Below are 19,459 nucleotides of genomic sequence, written 5' to 3'. Positions count from 1 at the left end.
CAGCAGGCGCAGTGTCAGGGTAATGTGTGCATGGTCCGAGAGAGATTGGGCCTCAATGGTAGAAGCGCTAATGCATGCCCATGCAGCCTGGGTGACGAGGAAGTGGGGCGTATTTCTTATGGGCCGCTGAATAATAGGAATAATCTTTTACATCTGGATGTAATCAATGCCACGCATATTTAATCCCACAGTCGTCCAGCCATTCCCTACCGCTCCCCGATATAGCTCCTGCTCTGCCCGATCTCGGGCTGGAAAGGTCCGACCCTGTACCACAGAACCTCTAAAGTGTTTGGAAAGCAAAATAGCCGCCCGCCCTTCTTACTTTTCCCCGAGGAACAAAACTACAGAGGAAATCCTCTATGCTGCATGGACTGAGTGTCGCTATGGAGAAGGTGGGTTTCCTGGAGTAGGCACACATCCCCTCCTGTGTGGTCAACAATGAGAGCACTGCCTTCCGCTTAGTAGGGTTGTTAAGGCTTCTGACGTTAAGACTGACTACTCTACCTTGACCTCAATTGATGGAGGAAGAACCATCGGAAGCAGTGACTAAAGCTGTGAGGCTTGTGCTGAGGGACAAAGCTCAGAAGGAAACCTGTGGACATGTGCAAACGGACAAATCCTGATATAGGAGTGCTGAATGAAAAAACTCACCGGAGAGAGGACCCACCCCAAGCCATAACAAGAAAAACAAACCCAAAAACAATAAACCAACAACATGGGCAAACCCACGAAGTCCATCTTGAAGCTGGTCAGCAGCTTGTAGTCTGCCAAGGGAGTGAGGGCACCCATATTCAACTATGTGAAAAGCCCCCCGCTCCTGAGGGACCCAAAGAGGATAGAACAAACACAAAAGCATGTTACTCTCAGTCATTAGAGTCCAGGGTGTCCCCTTCTGTGCCAGCCAGTGTCCGAAGAATTGCAGACCGCTCTTTAATGATTGTGTCAGGGTCAGGGCGGAGGCGACCTAAGCCCCGGCCTCCCTGGGGCCCACGTCCTGAGGGCTTCTGTGTGCCCAACTCCGGGGCATCCGGTTAGGGAGGCAGGTCTTCGAGGTTCAGGTTTAGCACTTGACATGCTTCGGTCATGGAGTAGACTTGGTGCAGCTTCCCGCCAAAATGGAAAATGAGGTGGAAAGGGTGGCCCCAGGCATATGATAAATTCTGCGAACGCAGGTGGTTAGTGATGGGGAGGAAGTCTCTTCTCTTTTGAAGGGTACTGGCTGCCAGGTGTTGAAATAGTTGGGTAGAGTGGTCCTAGAAGCGCATAGGTTGACTCGAACGGGCCGCTTTGTGGATCCTCTCTTTCACTGTGAAGTTGTGCGCACACACTAGAATGTCTGCAGGAGGGCAATTCGGTTGACGCGGTGGGCCAACACAGTAACATTGATCGATCTTGACGGAGGAGTATGCTGGTGCATTTGGAACAGCTCAGAAGAGGTCTTGGACGTAACCCACAAGGTCTTCTCCTTCTGCCTCAGTTGGGACTGTGCGGATACGGATATTGTTCCTCCTCGACCTATTCTCCAGGTCCTTGGAGTGCAATTGGAGGTTCAGGTGTTGGTCTTGCATCCGCAGGATTTCTTGCTGGAGTGCTGCGATCTCTTCATCCCTAGAAGTTGCTGAGTCCTCCAGAGAGGCCACCCGCTCACCCACAGCATCGACGTCTCTTTGCACCTCCTGAAGCTCTGCTGCAAGACCGTTTTAATGCCCAGGATGTCCTCTCTCTGGGAAGCGATCAACGCCTCTAGGAACTCCCTTGTGACCGCAACGTCTGGGCTGTCTCCACCTTGTGTCGCGTTAGACCCTGAGGCATCCCCTGCCGATTTCATGAGGAGGTCTCGAACGGACCTACCTTTCTTGCTTTCGGCTGCCGCCATTGTGGGGTCTTGAGGCTGGGCCTCCCAATGGTCGGGACTAGCCCAGAAGTGTGGGTATGTGTGCACCAGGAGACTGTTAGGTGAAAGATGAAGTGCGCTAACTCCCAGAAGAGGTGCTGTTCACACCCAGGTGCTCCGCTGGGAGTATTGGCATTCCGATGCAACAAGACTGAGTCCCTGTCCCCCTCTCAGCATGTGACGGTAGTCAACAGTAGGCCCTGCGATGCTCTCGGGGGCATCCATCTCCCAAGGTGGTTGAGATTGGGGTCTGCGAAGCACCAGCGCTCCAGGGGCTCTGCTGCGCCATTGCCCACAGACACTACCGAACCCCCGTCCACTGGAGTGGCCCAAATCACTAGCAGGGTCCAGTACAGCCCAATGGACCTCTCTCAAAAGGCCTGCGGGGTGTGCGGAGGGGACCCAGCAGAGGATGAGAGACCCCAGCGTTACCAACGACCCACAGGGCACACCATTTCGCCGCTTCAGGTCTCCACCTTCCGGACACAGGCAGGAGGGCAGTAGCTTCCCAGTCCCTGTGGTGCTCACTCAGCAGGGGGGCCCGCACGAATCACCCCTGTATTCTCCTTCACCAAGGTCCTCTTAAGCACCACTGGCCTCACATGGGACGCTGCTGGAGGCCCTGTAGACACCAATACAGCAGGAAGGGGGACTGGAGGGCATTGTCCCTCACCAGGCATCCTCGGGTCATGCGATGTGCTGATTCCAGCCTCTGGGCACTGGGGAGCCGAGTAGGCCTACTGCTGTGGGTTTGTATTGTTTCCTGGGCCGCTCCTCAGACCCTGGCCTGTCTCGTGTGTACGCCGACCCAGGGACAGGTGAGGCCGGGATCCGCCGCAGCAGACTGTCTGTGACTCATAAGTGGAAGTTGCAGTGTAATGTCTTCTGGGGTCTACATGCGAGTGGTGCACCCCGGGACACCACAGGCCTCGGGCGGGTTGCTTCCAGGAGATGTTGCCCCCACGGGCCCTGATGCAGCAATAGACGTGGCCGAAGGGCACACGCTCCTCACCACGTGACTTCGGGCGCTGCAGTGCGACGGTCGAGCCCCTCCAACAGTGGGGTGCTGAGCATTCTGCACGTTTTAGGGTCACTTTTTGCTGTAGGCCTCACAGCGGGCCTGGAGACAGCTGTGCGCACCTGCAAGGGCCAGGGATCGTAGGGTGCAGCCACGATAAATCTGCTGGGATCCACAGGTGTGGAATGTGTCAGAATGCCCCCCAGAACCTGTGTGTGCAGGTGGCACAGGCCGGCAGCCTCTACTGCAGCGCAGTCAGACCTCAGGACAGCTCCAGCTCCTCACCACCACCCCAGGGCTGCTCATCTGTCTGCTGGTGAGCGGGTATGTCCCAGCCTGGAGCACCACGGGAATTCGTCACTTTTGGTGGGGGCCCGGTTGTCAGATGAGCTTTGGTAAGCGCTGTCCGCTCACTCCGCCATCTTGGCCATGCCCCGGCACATTCCTTCAAACAGTTAATACTTTGTCAAAACATTGCAGCCATCAAGTCACAGACTTTGCTAATTTTACCACTTTTATGTTAATTAAATGAGAAAAAAGCTAAGGGGCCAATTACGAAGTTTGGCGGTCTGGCGTAGTGGAGTGGCAGTGGTGGTCCACCCACCGCTGCACCGGCGATCGAAGCCCCTCATTATGACTTAAGTGGTTGTACTTTCATGGGACCGCTCATGCTGCCAGGGAACCGACATTCCCAAATGGTGTTGTGGCAGTCCTGAGGCTGAAATGTGCTTGCCTGGACTGCTGCGGTTCCGTCAAGCATATTACGAATTCCCTCTCTGCTACGGTTTTCATGGTGGTTCCTGCAACATGCGTCATGCCATGTGGATGTACACAAGGGGGCACAACATATGCCCCCTTGTGTGCATGCACAACAGTTCCTGCACAGTCCATGTCATGCAAGAATTGTTTTTGGGCGTTCCCATTGCGGTGCCCATTTTTAGAGGCACCACTGTGGGAATGCCAAAAACCAGCCCTCCACAGAAGAGAAAACTCCTAATCTGGGGTGCGGGTCGACCATGCCTCTTGTGCAGTGGAAGTGTGGTGGTGGAGTATCGCCAACTCGTGCTGGGCCAAAAGTCATAATCGGGCCCTAAGGGCTCTATTATGAGTCTGGTGGTCCACAGACTCCCAGAGTCGGGGGAGGTGACAGTGGCGTTCTTCCAATTGGCCTTCTACAATTAGGGCGGTCGGACTTCCATTGCTCTGCCGCAGCCGCCAGGGAACCACCATTCCCTTGTCGTGTTGTAGTGGTCAGGAGCCACAATATGCTTGGTATGACTGCGACAGTCCCACTAAGCATATTACGAGTTTCATCTCTGCCCCAGTTTTCACTGTAGTTCCTCCTCCATGAAAACCAGAGCGGAGAGGAAACAAAGGGGAGGGGGCCCTACAGGGCCCTCTTGTGCCTCTGTTCCCTGGGGTGCATGCAGTGGGCACAACATGTGCCCCCTGTATGCATGCACCACAGTTTCTGAATGGCATGGACTTTACAGTCCATGCCATACAGAAACTGTTTCTGGCATTGCCATTGCAATGCCCACTTTTAGGGTACCGCCATGGGAACCTCCCAAAAAAGCCCGCTAGGCATGAGAAATACTTGTAATCTGACAGGCGGCCTGACAGTGGGTTTGGCAATGCGGCGGCGGGGCGGACTCGGTGCGGCACCGCCAAACGCGTAATCAGGCCCTAAAACATCACCTTAAAATAATGTTGCTCATCCGTATTTGATTATATACCTTATTTTCGATTACATTTCCAGTTCAAGAGAGAAATTTAAAACACAGATAGTTGAAGAACTGATAATGTTGAATGAAGTAAGTATTCAGATGAAGAACTCAATTAGTTGTTTCAATTGTTGACCATGTAACACCAGTTGTATGACAAATAGGTGTAGCTCCATGCAGCTAGATTCAGAGACACGGATGGCAAAACATTTATTTTTGCAAATTCATTGGCTTTGGAAGAAGATAAAATTAGGATTTGTGCTTATGTGTTCCTTTGACTTTAACGTGATGTCTTTTTGGTGATGTTTAAGTCTATACTGCTGTTCCTCCTGTATGAAACGTGGCCTTGGACCCATCCCTCTTACTGCAGACCTCAATTACTAATAATGGTTTCCCTTTCCAAGGCCCCCGGATGGAGCATGTGTGAAAGAAAAAAAATATGTCCCTAAAGTAAAAACTGTCAATCAAGAGATGTATTGATCTATTGATTTTCGGACATTACAAACATCTTGTTTTACAGAATCCACAGTCCAAGGTATCTCTGAGGTGTTAAATAATCTGTAACACGTAACAATTTACTGCATACTGTTTGAGAAAATCCAATAAATAAAATTAAAATAATAAACAAATCTGTAACACGTTCAATAGTATAGAACTAGTTTAGCAGACAGGATTCCCTTACTGACAAAGACTCTGGGGAGCAGGAGTCTCTGTGGTTGCAGAAACATTCCTTTAAAATCGACCTTTGTGACCAGACAATAAAAAAAAAAACAGGTTTGCCTATGTACATGTAGTAAGGACCAACACAGTAGTTGAGTAGAAGCAGGATTTATTGTAGGAACAGGCAGGTAAGACCACAATTGTCCACAGCCAGCATACAACTGACTCGCAGTATAACATTCTAGAATTAGTGGCATCCAGTTACCTGGAGACAGGTAACCTAGATACCACAGTACAGAAAAAGAACTAAAGACCACTTCCTCCAATGATGATTTGCCTTGTTGCTGAAAATGTAAATACATTGGTGGAACCCTGCTGAGGACGACATTCTGATTCTATATTTTGTGTCTATGACGCTCGGACTCTTGCATTGTTGTCCGTTGTCTGTGTCTATGTGCGTGTCTGGGAGTCTGGCATGTCTGCCAGCAGGGACAGTGTTCAGAAGTGGAGGAAGCGCCCAGAGCTGGGCAGCTGTGAGGCAGGCTAAAGTTTGACGGACTTCAACTGCTGTGCTCAGCCCCCTCCTTATTCCTGCTCACCTTGAACGACGGGAGGGCCGAGGCAACAGCATGATGGTGACCATTGATCTCGAGCAGGAGTGCTTGAAGGACTCGCCCCGTTTCAGAGCCGCTTTGAAGGAAGTTGACGGTGAGGTGACGGAACTGGAAGTGAAACTTGATAAGCTTGTTCAGTTATGTGTTGGCATGGTTGATGCAGGCAAGGCCTTTTGTGCTGCCAACAAGCAATTTATGAAAGGCATTCGGGACCTCGCACAGTATTTAAGCAAGGATGTGCTGATAGAGTCTAGCTTGACGAAGTTTTCAGACGGCCTCCAAGAAGTGATCAATTATCACACAATCCTGTTTGACCAAGCTCAGAGATCCATCAAAATACAGCTCCAGATATTTATTAAGGATGATCTTCGAAAATTCAAAGATGCAAAGAAGCAGTTTGATAAGGTCAGTAAAGAAAAAGAAAACGCACTAGTTAAAAATGCCCGAGTTAAAAGAACAAAACTGCACGAGGTAGAGGAAGCAACAAACATCTTAATTGCAAAACAAAAATGCTTCCGGCATATAGCTTTGGACAACGTCCTCCAAATCAATGCTCTTCAGTCAAAGCAGAGGTCTGAAATTTTAAAATCGATGTTATCCTTCATGTACGCACATCTAGGCTTCTTCCATCTGGGCTTCGATCTCTTCAGTGAACTTGAACCTGTCATGAAAGAGCTTGGTTCACAGTTGGATGGGCTTGTTGTGGATGCAGCAAAAGAGAAGTGGGACATGGAACAAAAGCACTCCACTATTCAGCAAAAGGATTTCACCATCGATGATCTCAGACTTGAAGACAATGTTGATGAGGCTAATGACATTGTAATGGAAGGATATCTCTTTAAAAGGACCAGTAATACCTTTAAAACTTGGAACAGGCACTGGTTCTCAATACAAAACAACCAACTGGCATATGAGAAAAAAATGAAGGATAGCCCCACAGTGGTTGTCGAAGATTTACGGCTCTGCACAGTTAAAAACCGTGAAGACATAGCAAGACGTTTCTGCTTTGAAGTAGTCTCACCAACAAAGAGCTGTATGCTACAAGCGGACTCAGAAAAGCTGCAACAGGCATGGGTCAAAGCTGTCCAAACAAGTATTGCTACAGCATATAGTGAAAAGTGTGATGAGACGGAGAAGCTGGATAAGACATCTTCACCTTCCACAGGAAGTCTGGACTCTGGCAGCGAGGTGAAAGAGGAATTATTTGAAGGTGCAAGTATTGCTACAGCATATAGTGAAAAGAATGATGAATTGGAGAAGCTGGATAAGACATCTTCACCTTCCACAGGAAGTTTGGACTCTGGCAGCGAGGTGAAAGAGGAATTATTTGAAGGTGCAAGTATTGCTACAGCATATAGTGAAAAGAGTGATGAGACGGAGAAGCTGGATAAGACATCTTCACCTTCCACAGGAAGTCTGGACTCTGGCAGCGAGGTGAAAGAGGAATTATTTGAAGGTGCAAGTATTGCTACAGCATATAGTGAAAAGAGTGATGAGACGGAGAAGCTGGATAAGACATCTTCACCTTCCACAGGAAGTCTGGACTCTGGCAGCGAGGTGAAAGAGGAATTATTTGAAAGTGCAAGTATTGCTACAGCATATAGTGAAAAGAGTGATGAGACGGAGAAGCTGAATAAGACATCTTCACCTTCCACAGGAAGTCTGGACTCTGGCAGCGAGGTGAAAGAGGAATTATTTGAAGGTGAAATTGAATTACAGCTGATTCAGTGTATTGCTGGAAACTCTGTCTGCTGCGATTGTGGTCTGGCGGATCCGCCATGTGCCAGCATCAACCTTGGAATCATCCTGTGCATTGAGTGTGCTGGGATTCACAGGAGTCTTGGTGTGCACTTTTCAAAAGTAAGGTCATTAACTTTAGATACATGGGAGCCTGAATTACTAATGCTGATGCTTGAACTGGGAAATCACGTTATTAATCAAATATATGAAGCTAAATTGAAAACCCTTGGAGTGAAGAAGCCAGACAAGGAAAGTCCAAGACTGGAAAAGGAGGAATATATCAGAGCAAAGTACGTGGAAAAGAGGTTTGTGAATCAGGACTGCGTTGCTTCACACCCTCTTGGTGGACAGAAATGGCCTTATTCCGAGTGCAAGAAGTGCGAAGACCCCAATAGTTCTGAGAAGTCCCTGGCATCACAGGATCACTTCTCAACATCTTCCAGACGTTCATTGGAAAGCAACAACAGTGGAATCAACTTCAATTCAGATAGCAGGCGAGAACTTCTTGCATCTACTGTCTCCTCAAACAGTTTGTATGAACCAGTCCTAGAGGTCGAGAAGCGAGATTCTTCAGTATTTCAGGATTCGGAAAAGTTTCATCCAGGGCTGCACCTTTATCGAGCTGCGTATGAGGAAAGCCTTCCTGATATGGCAGAAGCATTAGCACATGGCGCAGATGTTAACTGGGTGAATGCAGAGGAAAACAACGCAACACCACTCATTCAGGCTGTGCATGGGGGTTCTTTGGTCGCCTGTGAGTTCCTGCTGCAGAATGGCGCCAATGTTAATCACATGGATCTGTGTGGCAGAGGACCCCTGCATCATGCAACTGTTTTAGGGCACACTGGGCTAGTCTGCTTATTTCTGAAGCGTTGGGCATATCAGCATGCCATAGATGAAGAAGGAAAAGACCCCTTGACTATTGCAGTTGAAGCTGCAAATACTGACATTGTAACACTGTTGCGAGGGGCAAAAATGAATGAGGAGAAGCTGGATAAGACATCTTCACCTTCCACAGGAAGTGTGGACTCTGACAGCGAGGTGAAAGAGGAAGTATTTGAAGGTGCAAGTATTGCTACAGCATATAGTGAAAAGAGTGATGAGACGGAGAAGCTGGATAAGACATCTTCACCTTCCACAGGAAGTCTGGACTCTGGCAGCGAGGTGAAAGAGGAATTATTTGAAGGTGCAAGTATTGCTACAGCATATAGTGAAAATAGTGATGAGACGGAGAAGCTGGATACAACATTTTCACCTTCCACAGGAAGTCTGGACTCTGGCAGCGAGGTGAAAGAGGAATTATTTGAAGGTGCAAGTATTGCTACAGCATATAGTGAAAAGAGTGATGAGACGGAGAAGCTGGATAAGACATCTTCACCTTCCACAGGAAGTCTGGACTCTGGCAGCCAGGTGATAGAGGAATTATTTGAAGGTGCAAGTATTGCTACAGCATATAGTGAAAAGAGTGATGAGACGGAGAAGCTGGATAAGACATCTTCACCTTCCACAGGAAGTCTGGACTCTGGCAGCGAGGTGAAAGAGGAATTATTTGAAGGTGCAAGTATTGCTACAGCATATAGTGAAAAGAGTGATGAGACGGAGAAGCTGGATACGACATCTTCACCTTCCACAGGAAGTCTGGACTCTGGCAGCGAGGTGAAAGAGGAATTATTTGAAGGTGCAAGTATTGCTACAGCATATAGTGAAAAGAGTGATGAGACAGAGAAGCTGGATAAGACATCTTCACCTTCCACAGGAAGTCTGGACTCTGGCAGCGAGGTGAAAGAGGAATTATTTGAAGGTGCAAGTATTGCTACAGCATATAGTGAAAAGAGTGATGAGACAGAGAAGCTGGATAAGACATCTTCACCTTCCACAGGAAGTCTGGACTCTGGCAGCGAGGTGAAAGAGGAATTATTTGAAGGTGCAAGTATTGCTACAGCATATAGTGAAAAGAGTAAGGAGACGGAGAAGCTGGATAAGACATCTTCACCTTCCACAGGAAGTCTGGACTCTGGCAGCGAGGTGAACGAGGAATTATTTGAAGGTGCAAGTATTGCTACAGCATATAGTGAAAAGAGTGATGAGACAGAGAAGCTGGATAAGACATCTTCACCTTCCACAGGAAGTCTGGACTCTGGCAGCGAGGTGAAAGAGGAATTATTTGAAGGTGCAAGTATTGCTACAGCATATAGTGAAAAGAGTGATGAGACGGAGAAGCTGGATAAGACATCTTCACCTTCCACAGGAAGTCTGGACTCTGGCAGCGAGGTGCAAGAGGAATTATTTGAAGGTGCAAGTATTGCTACAGCATATAGTGAAAAGAGTGATGAGATGGAGAAGCTGGATAAGACATCTTCACCTTCCACAGGAAGTCTGGACTCTGGCAGCGAGGTGAAAGAGGAATTATTTGAAGGTGAAATTGAATTACAGCTGATTCAGTGTATTGCTGGAAACTCTGTCTGCTGCGATTGTGGTCTAGCGGATCCGCCATGGGCCAGCATCAACCTTGGAATCATCCTGTGCATTGAGTGTGCTGGGATTCACAGGAGTCTTGGTGTGCACTTTTCAAAAGTAAGGTCATTAACTTTAGATACATGGGAGCCTGAATTACTAATGCTGATGCTTGAACTGGGAAATCAAGTTATTAATCAAATATATGAAGCTAAATTGAAAACCCTTGGAGTGAAGAAGCCAGACAAGGAAAGTCCAAGACTGGAAAAGGAGGAATATATCAGAGCAAAGTACGTGGAAAAGAGGTTTGTAAATAAGGACTCCGTTGCTTTACACCCTCTTGGTGGACAGAAATGGCCTTATTCCGAGTGCAAGAACGAAGACCCTAATAGTTCTGAGAAGTCCCTGGCATCACAGGATCACTTCTCAACATCTTCCAGAAGTTCAGTGGAAAGCAACAACAGTGGAATCAACTTCAGTTCAGATAGCAGGCGAGAACTTCTTGCATCTACTGTCTCCTCAAACAGTCTGTATGAACCAGTCCTAGAGGTCGAGAAGCGAGATTCTTCAGTATTCCAGGATTCGGAAAAGTTTCATCCAGGGCTGCACCTTTATCGAGCTGCGTATGAGGAAAGCCTTCCTGATATGGCAGAAGCATTGGCACATGGCGCAGATGTTAACTGGGTGAATGCAGAGGAAAACAACGCAACACCGCTCATTCAGGCTGTGCATGGGGGTTCTTTGGTCGCCTGTGAGTTCCTGCTGCAGAATGGCGCCAATGTTAATCACATGGATCTGTGTGGCAGAGGACCCCTGCATCATGCAACTGTTTTAGGGCACGCTGGGCTAGTCTGCTTATTTCTGAAGCGTTGGGCATATCAGCATGCCATAGATAAAGAAGGAAAAGACCCCTTGACTATTGCAGTTGAAGCTGCAAATACTGATATTGTAACACTGTTGCGAGGGGCAAGAATGAATGAGAAGAAGCTGGATAAGACATCTTCACCTTCCACAGGAAGTCTGGACTCTGGCAGCGAGGTGAAAGAGGAATTATTTGAAGGTGCAAGTATTGCTACAGCATATAGTGAAAAGAGTGATGAGACGGAGAAGCTGGATAAGACATCTACACCTTCCACAGGAAGTCTGGACTCTGGCAGCGAGGTGAAAGAGGAATTATTTGAAGGTGCAAGTATTGCTACAGCATATAGTGAAAAGAGTGATGAGACGGAGAAGATGGATAAGACATCTTCACCTTCCACAGAAAGTCTGGACTCTGGCAGCGAGGTGAAAGAGGAATTATTTGAAGGTGCAAGTATATCTACAGCATATAGTGAAAAGAGTGATGAGACGGAGAAGCTGGATAAGACATCTTCACCTTCCACAGGAAGTCTGGACTCTGGCAGCGAGGTGAAAGAGGAATTATTTGAAGGTGCAAGTATTGCTACAGCATATAGTGAAAAGAGTGATGAGACGGAGAAGCTGGATAAGACATCTTCACCTTCCACAGGAGGTCTGGACTCTGGCAGCGAGGTGAAAGAGGAATTATTTGAAGGTGCAAGTATTGCTACAGCATATAGTGAAAAGAGTGATGAGACGGAGAAGCTGGATAAGACATCTTCACCTTCCACAGGAAGTCTGGACTCTGGCAGCGAGGTGAAAGAGGAATTATTTGAAAGTGCAAGTATTGCTACAGCATATAGTGAAAAGAGTGATGAGACGGAGAAGCTGGATAAGACATCTTCACCTTCCACAGGAAGTCTGGACTCTGGCAGCGAGGTGAAAGAGGAATTATTTGAAGGTGCAAGTATTGCTACAGCATATAGTGAAAAGAGTGATGAGACAGAGAAGCTGGATAAGACATCTTCACCTTCCACAGGAACTCTGGACTCTGGCAGCGAGGTGAAAGAGGAATTATTTGAAGGTGCAAGTATTGCTACATCATATAGTGAAAAGAGTTATGAGACAGAGAAGCTGGATAAGACATCTTCACCTTCCACAGGAAGTCTGGACTCTGGCAGCGAGGTGAAAGAGGAATTATTTGAAGGTGCAAGTATTGCTACAGCATATAGTGAAAAGAGTGATGAGACGCAGAAGCTGGATAAGACATCTTCACCTTCCACAGGAAGTCTGGACTCTGGCAGCGAGGTGAATGAGGAATTATTTGAAGGTGAAATTGAATTACAGCTGATTCAGTGTATTGCTGGAAACTCTGTCTGCTGCGATTGTGGTCTGGCGGATCCGCCATGGGCCAGCATCAACCTTGGAATCATCCTGTGCATTGAGTGTGCTGGGATTCACAGGAGTCTTGGTGTGCACTTTTCAAAAGTAAGGCCACTAACTCTAGATACATGGGAGCCTGAATTACTAATGCTGATGCTTGAACTGGGAAATCACGTTATTAATCAAATATATGAAGCTAAATTGAAAACCCTTGGAGTGAAGAAGCCAGACAAGGAAAGTCCAAGACTGGAAAAGGAGGAATATATCAGAGCAAAGTACGTGGAAAAGAGGTTTGTGAATCAGGACTGCGTTGCTTCACACCCTCTTGGTGGACAGAAATGGCCTTATTCCGAGTGCAAGAACGAAGACCCCAATAGTTCTGAGAAGTCCCTGGCATCACAGGATCACTTCTCAACATCTTCCAGAAGTTCAGTGGAAAGCAACAACAGTGGAATCAACTTCAGTTCAGATAGCAGGCGAGAACTTCTTGCATCTACTGTCTCCTCAAACAGTTTGTATGAACCAGTCCTAAAGGTCGAGAAGCGAGATTCTTCAGTAATTCAGGATTCGGAAAAGTTTCATCCAGGGCTGCACCTTTATCGAGCTGCGTATGAGGAAAGCCTTCCTGATATGGTAGAAGCATTAGCACATGGCGCAGATGTTAACTGGGTGAATGCAGAGGAAAACAACGCAACACCACTCATTCAGGCTGTGCATGGGGGTTCTTTGGTCGCCTGTGAGTTCCTGCTGCAGAATGGCGCCAATGTTAATCACATGGATCTGTGTGGCAGAGGACCCCTGCATCATGCAACTGCTTTAGGGCACACTGGGCTAGTCTGCTTATTTCTGAAGCGTTGGGCATATCAGCGTGCCATAGATGAAGAAGGAAAAGACCCCTTGACTATTGCAGTTGAAGCTGCAAATACTGACATTGTAACACTGTTGCGAGGGGCAAAAATGAATGAGGAGAAGCTGGATAAGACATCTTCACCTTCCACAGGAAGTGTGGACTCTGGCAGCGAGGTGAAAGAGGAATTATTTGAAGGTGCAAGTATTGCTATAGCATATAGTGAAAAGAGTGATGAGACAGAGAAGCTGGATAAGACATCTTCACCTTCCACAGGAAGTCTGGACTCTGGCAGCGAGGTGAAAGAGGAATTATTTGAAGGTGCAAGTATTGCTACAGCATATAGTGAAAAGAGTGATGAGACAGAGAAGCTGGATACGACATCTTCACCTTCCACAGGAAGTCTGGACTCTGGCAGCGAGGTGAAAGAGGAATTATTTGAAAGTGCAAGTATTGCTACAGCATATAGTGAAAAGAGTGATGAGACGGAGAAGTTGGATAAGACATCTTCACCTTCCACAGGAAGTCTGGACTCTGGCAGCGAGGTGAAAGAGGAATTATTTGAAGGTGCAAGTATTGCTACAGCATATAGTGAAAAGAGTGATGAGACAGAGAAGCTGGATAAGACATCTTCACCTTCCACAGGAACTCTGGACTCTGGCAGCGAGGTGAAAGAAGAATTATTTGAAGGTGCAAGTATTGCTACAGCATATAGTGAAAAGAGTGATGAGACAGAGAAGCTGGATAAGACATCTTCACCTTCCACAGGAAGTCTGGACTCTGGCAGCGAGGTGAAAGAGGAATTATTTGAAGGTGCAAGTATTGCTACAGCATATAGTGAAAAGAGTGATGAGACGGAGAAGCTGGATAACACATCTTCACCTTCCACAGGAAGTCTGGACTCTGGCAGCGAGGTGAAAGAGGAATTATTTGAAGGTGCAAGTATTGCTACAGCATATAGTGAAAAGAGTGATGAGACAGAGAAGCTGGATAAGACATCTTCACCATCCACAGGAAGTCTGGACTCTGGCAGCGAGGTGAAAGAGGAATTATTTGAAGGTGCAAGTATTGCTACAGCATATAGTGAAAAGAGTGATGAGACGGAGAAGCTGGATAAGACATCTTCACCTTCCACAGGAAGTCTGGACTCTGGCAGCGAGGTGAAAGAGGAATTATTTGAAGGTGCAAGTATTGCTACAGCATATAGTGAAAAGAGTGATGAGACAGAGAAGCTGGATAAGACATCTTCACCTTCCACAGGAAGTCTGGACTCTGGCAGCGAGGTGAAAGAGGAATTATTTGAAGGTGCAAGTATTGCTACAGCATATAGTGAAAAGAGTGATGAGACAGAGAAGCTGGATAAGACATCTTCACCGTCCACAGGAAGTCTGGACTCTGGCAGCGAGGTGCAAGAGGAATTATTTGAAGGTGCAAGTATTGCTACAGCATATAGTGAAAAGAGTGATGAGATGGAGAAGCTGGATAAGACATCTTCACCTTCCACAGGAAGTCTGGACTCTGGCAGCGAGGTGAATGAGGAATTATTTGAAGGTGAAATTGAATTACAGCTGATTCAGTGTATTGCTGGAAACTCTGTCTGCTGCGATTGTGGTCTGGCGGATCCGCCAATGGCCAGCATCAACCTTGGAATCATCCTGTGCATTGAGTGTGCTGGGATTCACAGGAGTCTTGGTGTGCACTTTTCAAAAGTAAGGTCATTAACTTTAGATACATGGGAGCCTGAATTACTAATGCTGATGCTTGAACTGGGAAATCAAGTTATTAATCAAATATATGAAGCTAAATTGAAAACCCTTGGAGTGAAGAAGCCAGACAAGGAAAGTCCAAGACTGGAAAAGGAGGAATATATCAGAGCAAAGTACGTGGAAAAGAGGTTTGTGAATCAGGACTGCGTTGCTTTACACCCTCTTGGTGGACAGAAATGGCCTTATTCCGAGTGCACGAACGAAGACCCCAATAGTTCTGAGAAGTCCCTGGCATCACAGGATCACTTCTCAACATCTTCCAGAAGTTCAGTGGAAAGCAACAACAGTGGAAGCAACTTCAGTTCAGATAGCAGGCGAGAACTTCTTGCATCTACTGTCTCCTCAAACAGTCTGTATGAACCAGTCCTAGAGGTCGAGAAGCGAGATTCTTCAGTATTCCAGGATTCGGAAAAGTTTCATCCAGGGCTGCACCTTTATCGAGCTGCGTATGAGGAGAGACTTCCTGATATGGCGGAAGCATTGGCACATGGCGCAGATGTTAACTGGGTGAATGCAGAGGAAAACAACGCAACACCGCTCATTCAGGCTGTGCATGGGGGTTCTTTGGTCGCCTGTGAGTTCCTGCTGCAGAATGGCGCCAATGTTAATCACATGGATCTGTGTGGCAGAGGACCCCTGCATCATGCAACTGTTTTAGGGCACACTGGGCTAGTCTGCTTATTTCTGAAGCGTTGGGCATATCACCGTGCCATAGATGAAGAAGGAAAAGACCCCTTGACTATTGCAGTTGAAGCTGCAAATACTGACATTGTAACACTGTTGCGAGGGGCAAAAATGAATGAGGAGAAGCTGGATAAGACATCTTCACCTTCCACAGGAAGTGTGGACTCTGGCAGCGAGGTGAAAGAGGAATTATTTGAAGGTGCAAGTATTGCTACAGCATATAGTGAAAAGAGTGATGAGACAGAGAAGCTGGATAAGACATCTTCACCTTCCACAGGAAGTCTGGACTCTGGCAGCGAGGTGAAAGAGGAATTATTTGAAGGTGCAAGTATTGCTACAGCATATAGTGAAAAGAGTGATGAGACGGAGAAGCTGGATAAGACATCTTCACCTTCCACAGGAAGTCTGGACTCTGGCAGCGAGGTGAAAGAGGAATTATTTGAAGGTGCAAGTATTGCTACAGCATATAGTGAAAAGAGTGATGAGACGGAGAAGCTGGATAAGACATCTTCACCTTCCACAGGAAGTCTGGACTCTGGCAGCGAGGTGAAAGAGGAATTATTTGAAGGTGCAAGTATTGCTACAGCATATAGTGAAAAGAGTGATGAGACAGAGAAGCTGGATAAGACATCTTCACCTTCCACAGGAACTCTGGACTCTGGCAGCGAGGTGAAAGAGGAATTATTTGAAGGTGCAAGTATTGCTACAGCATATAGTGAAAAGAGTGATGAGACGGAGAAGCTGGATAAGACATCTTCACCTTCCACAGGAAGTCTGGAATCTGGCAGCGAGGTGAAAGTGGAATTATTTGAAGGTGCAAGTATTGCTACAGCATATAGTGAAAAGAGTGATGAGACGGAGAAGCTGGATAAGACATCTTCACCTTCCACAGGAAGTCTGGACTCTGGCAGCGAGGTGAAAGAGGAATTATTTGAAGGTGCAAGTATTGCTACAGCATATAGTGAAAAGAGTGATGAGACAGAGAAGCTGGATAAGACATCTTCACCTTCCACAGGAACTCCGGACTCTGGCAGCGAGGTGAAAGAGGAATTATTTGAAGGTGCAAGTATTGCTACAGCATATAGTGAAAAGAGTGATGAGACAGAGAAGCTGGATAAGACATCTTCACCTTCCACAGGAAGTCTGGACTCTGGCAGCGAGGTGAAAGAGGAATTATTTGAAGGTGCAAGTATTGCTACAGCATATAGTGAAAAGAGTGATGAGACGGAGAAGCTGGATAAGACATCTTCCCCTTCCACAGGAAGTCTGGACTCTGGCAGCGAGGTGAAAGAGGAATTATTTGAAGGTGCAAGTATTGCTACAGCATATAGTGAAAAGAGTGATGAGACAGAGAAGCTGGATAAGACATCTTCACCTTCCACAGGAAGCCTGGACTCTGGCAGTGAGGTGAAAGAGGAATTATTTGAAGGTGAAATTGAATTACAGCTGATTCAGTGTATTGCTGGAAACTCTGTCTGCTGCGATTGTGGTCTGGCGGATCCGCCATGTGCCAGCATCAACCTTGGAATCATCCTGTGCATTGAGTGTGCTGGGATTCACAGGAGTCTTGGTGTGCACTTTTCAAAAGTAAGGTCATTAACTTTAGATACATGGGAGCCTGAATTACTAATGCTGATGCTTGAACTGGGAAATCAAGTTATTAATCAAATATATGAAGCTAAATTGAAAACCCTTGGAGTGAAGAAGCCAGACAAGGAAAGTCCAAGACTGGAAAAGGAGGAATATATCAGAGCAAAGTACCTGGAAAAGAGGTTTGTGAATCAGGACTGCGTTGCTTCACACCCTCTTGGTGGACAGAAATGGCCTTATTCTGAGTGCAAGAACGAAAACCCCAATAGTTCTGAGAAGTCCCTGGCATCACAGGATCACTTCTCAACATCTTCCAGAAGTTCAGTGGAAAGCAACAACAGTGAAATCCACTTCAGTTCAGATGGCAGGCGAGAACTTCTTGCATCTACTGTCTCCTCAAACAGTTTGTATGAACCAGTCCTAGAGGTCGAGAAGCGAGATTCTTCAGTATTTCAGGATTCGGAAAAGTTTCATCCAGGGCTGCACCTTTATCGAGCTGCGTATGAGGAAAGCCTTCCTGATATGGCAGAAGCATTGGCACATGGCGCAGATGTTAACTGGGTGAATGCAGAGGAAAACAACGCAACACCACTCATTCAGGCTGTGCATGGGGGTTCTTTGGTCGCCTGTGAGTTCCTGCTGCAGAATGGCGCCAATGTTAATCACATGGATCTGTGTGGCAGAGGACCCCTGCATCATGCAACTGTTTTAGGGCACACTGGGCAAGTCTGCTTATTTCTGAAGCGTTGGGCAAATCAGCACGCCATAGATGAAGAAGGAAAAGACCCCTTGACTATTGCAGTTGAAGCTGCAAATACTGACATTGTAACACTGTTGCGAGGGGCAAGAATGAATGAGGAGATGCGGGAATCTGAAGGACTATATGGACAGTCAGGCGACGAGACCTACCAAGACATACTCTGCGATTTTTCACACCTGTCATCCAATAATCCTGAGAAATTAAACCTTTTCCAGCCGTCCGATACACCAAAGTCTTGAGTGATGTGGAGGAGAAAAAAGTACCCTTGTCCCTACCCACATCTGGTGCTTCTGGAAGTAAAGTGCCTGGTACCTGGCTCATTGCCTGACTTGGGAACATTAGTTTAAGTACCAAACAGTCTGGGAGCTCCTACAGCATTTGATTGACACAATGAGTCTAGGGCTTTTATATGCAGAAAGACACCACAATGCACCAGGAATTATAAATACCTCAGCCACCAGTCTAGAAAAGTACTCCTTTGCTTTAAATGTATCAAGTTTCCACATGTTCTGACTGTCCATGTATTTCACGTTGTGGTACCTCTGGGGAAGGATAAACAGATTTGAAGACTTCTCATTGTAAATCCTAAGTGATGCAGATGCCATGCTACGTAGTGTATGTCAATTCTGGCGCCTGTTTTCCATGTAAAAAAGCACCAGTACATGTTCAAAAATTGTTTACACTTTCATTCTAGAGGGCAGCTTTTGAATATCTAATTGTAGTTTTCATGTCCTAGTCAACAATGACTAGTTTGCCATTTCAATTTTTTATCTTCAATAATGGAGATATCAGTTTTAAAAGATACATTTGGCACTGGGTTAAATGGGCCCATGTAGCATTCTCGTTTATAAAGTTATTGACCATTTTTAAAAATTCTTTAATATTATGAATGGTATGCAAAGTACAAGGTTTTCAGAATCCTTGCTAGCACCTTACTTGGATATACTGAAGGTAATTCTTGGAACCAAAGCAGGAAATTGCTAGGTGCATGTGTGTGCAAATAGTGCAAATTCAATTGAGTAACTTATCAGGTGCCCATAAGTTCCAGTACATCTGTACATTTCTCACACAGTGGGATTATTGTAGCGTAGACGATTTTTCCCCAAAACATTGCACTCCATGCACCTTCTCTTGAAGCATCTCCAGTAGCGACAACCTTTCTCCAAACCCATGTCATTTTGTTCCCCCATTATATGCAAGTCACGTATTCAACACAAAAAAAATGAAAATAAATTTGTACATAATTTTACCATTTTCAAAAAGTTATAGGAAATTCTTCATACTTGAAGGGAAATGTTAAGCAAACAAATGTATGTAAACGTTTTACTTCTTGAAGAGAACGAAATAAACAAAAAACTGCATGTTTTAAAACAGTTATTTCCAAAAATAATATTAATTTATTAAGTTCAAACTAGTAATTTTGTGCCTTTAAGTGGTATAAGATTTGCAAAGAGTGGCGAGTTCTGTGTTGATTATTTCAAGCAGTTA

General features: G+C 46.3%; 1 protein-coding gene and 1 pseudogene across 1 annotated transcript in view; both read left to right on the top strand.

Annotated features, from left to right (window-relative positions):
* The window catches only part of DNAAF8 (dynein axonemal assembly factor 8), a 1,006,155-nt gene that overhangs the window by 75,381 nt on the left and 911,315 nt on the right, over positions 1-19,459 (top strand). The gene's annotated exons all lie outside the window — the stretch shown is intronic.
* LOC147685281 (arf-GAP with coiled-coil, ANK repeat and PH domain-containing protein 2 pseudogene) lies at positions 5,926-18,210 on the top strand (annotated as a pseudogene).

This window comes from Lissotriton vulgaris, chromosome 10 (genome assembly GCF_964263255.1).
Source record: "Lissotriton vulgaris chromosome 10, aLisVul1.2, whole genome shotgun sequence".
NCBI classification, from domain to species: Eukaryota; Metazoa; Chordata; class Amphibia; order Caudata; family Salamandridae; genus Lissotriton; species Lissotriton vulgaris.
This window is presented reverse-complemented; position numbering and strand designations above follow the sequence as displayed.